This window comes from Montipora foliosa, chromosome 4 (genome assembly GCF_036669935.1).
Source record: "Montipora foliosa isolate CH-2021 chromosome 4, ASM3666993v2, whole genome shotgun sequence".
Classification (NCBI taxonomy): domain Eukaryota; kingdom Metazoa; phylum Cnidaria; class Anthozoa; order Scleractinia; family Acroporidae; genus Montipora; species Montipora foliosa.
Genome location: NC_090872.1, coordinates 34,109,097 through 34,111,596, shown reverse-complemented (window position 1 = coordinate 34,111,596; position 2,500 = coordinate 34,109,097). Strand labels below are relative to the sequence as shown.

Here is a 2,500-nt window from a genome sequence, read left to right as displayed (position 1 = left end):
TTGGCGAGACAGGTAGACGACTATAGGTGACCGATTCCGCGAACACCTTGGCGATGTTGAGAAGAATGACAAAGATGTATCTAAGCCAGTCGCTCGTCATTTTAAGCTCCCTAACCATTCCAAAAAACACATGGCTATCTGCGGCCTTTCCCTACATCTAGGTACGACGGAAAGCCGCAAGAATCTAGAACAAAAATTCATCTTCCAAATCGGCACCCTTAATCCTCACGGTATTAACGAACGCTTTTCATTTAACTAATATATTCCTATTTTTCACGTTGCCATGTTACCACCAATAGCGTAGCTCCCACTCTACTATAAAAACTACACGTAACCCATAATTCCTGGATTCGCTCTGACGAAGGGCTAAGGCTCGAAACGTCAGCTTTTAGAATCTCTGTACGGTGGCCAATTTACATTATCAACTCCGTTGATAAAACCAAATTTTTGTAATCAACATCTAGCTGTATTGCTGTGCTCCGACATCAAACATGGAGTGTATAGAGCGTTTTTACTCACGTGACCAGTAGCCATATTGGATTACTGAAACAAAAGAAAGTATTTGCATAAAAACAAAGTTCAATTCCCGGAGAATTTGTTTGGTACACCATCATGGCCGCCATTCCTTTGTTTTGGAACACCAACATGGCCGCCGTGACGTCATGTGAGAACACTCTTTATTACTTGAAGACCGTTTCTGACGTCAACCTTGAATTGGGCGAGTTTTCACTGGTTTCGATTCAGCAGTTGTAAATGGCTCTTCCTCCCAAAGTCAAACAAAAAATTGACACTAGTAAAAATAAAGCCCTTTTCACATTAGGCCTCGATTATCATCGAATATATAATCGAATATAATATGAAATGGGACCACATCAACTAATTACGGTCCCTGATTATAATTGGATTATAGTTACTTCAAACAACCTCAAGGGGGGTTGTTTGAAGTAATTACAGTGCGTAATTAAACAGGATGACGAACACTTGGTAGTATAAGCAGACAAAACTTCTAATCGCTTTATGGAGCGAAGATTTGGATTTGTCTATTCTCGGAAGCTATTCTTGGTTCTCTTCTAGCCTCAAGCATGTTGATGATAGTCGTGGCAGCCACGCCATACGGCGCCATTTTGTCTCGCACTGCGAGGTTACCCTGCCTTGTAATGATGCCCTTTCATGGGGAAGACCTTGATTGCTCTAATATGTTAACAGGGTATAGAGTGGTTTCACTCACGTGACCAGTAGCCATATTGGATTACTGAAATAAAAGGAAGTATTTGCATAAAAATAGAGATCAATTCCCGGAGGATTTGTTTGGTACACCATCATGGCCGCCATTCCTTTGTTTTGGAACGCCAACATGGCCGCCGTGACGTCATGTGAAAACGCTCTATAGCGGGAGCGACTTTGTATGCTTTCAGCCTTTCTCAATCCAGTGCCCAATACTGCAAGAAAAGGGTGATTAACATTGCCAGTTATTGTTATTTTCTATCATGGTCAACAGATGATATTAAGGCCATCGCACCGAATCGGAAAATTTGCTTGAGAAATTTGCTGATGATTTAACTTTAAGTATATTCCTGTAAAATCGGGTGATAATTCAGCAGCTAAGTTGGTTCAATCTATTGCTGAATGGACAACTGTTAATCGCATGCAACTAAAGTTCAAGAAAACCTGGAAGATGGGTCTGAAAGGCAATTCCACCAAGGCTTTACCAGTTCCTTTGGCTTTTATAGAACGGAAACCCAGTCTAAAGTTGCTGGGTGTAACATTTTAGTCCGATCTGTACAACTGGAATTTACATCCAGATAATATCCTATCGAAAGCTAGCAGTCGTCTGACTGTACATCTTACCTGTTTGTAAATTCTATGGATTACTGTTGGATCATCTTCATCTTCTTTTCGTTAATCTTATTTTACCTATATTTACATATGATGTGGAAGTATGGGGCTGCGCGTATTATCATATGTACTTAATTCGTATTGACAGGATGTTCAAAAGAGCTTTTAAACTTGGTTACTGCAATGAACTCTTTTTCAATGAAAATATTATTGCGCTGAGAGATAAGAAATTATGGTACAGAATCACCGACAGTAATTCGCCCACAGCTTTAGATGACCTACTTCCCCCAGAACGAACTATTGTTACGTTACGTAGGAAGCGTCACTCTTTTTAAGAACTGAGCGTTTTAAGGGAACTTTTGTAGGTGGATGCTTGTGCTCTAGTTAGTTAGTTAATTAATTAGTCGTCTGTATGACTTAATTTATATCATTTTAACTAAACACGTTTGTTGTTTAGAGTGTTTTAATAAAGTCCTTTACTGTTGTTGTTGTTATTATTATTATTATTATTATTATTATTATTATTATTATTATTATTATTATTATTATTATCCTCTTTTCAGCTAGAGTAAGTATCTAAGAAAACGAGAAAACTGCTTCCGGCAAATAAAGCGTTTATAGAGGCAAGCCTCGCTCGCCCCAATCCCTCAGTTTTGACCTTGTC

The 2,500-nt window shown here is 39.0% G+C and overlaps 1 protein-coding gene across 1 annotated transcript in view; it reads right to left on the bottom strand.

The window, feature by feature from the left end:
• Window positions 1-2,500, bottom strand: part of LOC138000659 (adhesion G protein-coupled receptor L2-like) — a 38,277-nt gene that overhangs the window by 19,261 nt on the left and 16,516 nt on the right. The window lies entirely within an intron of this gene.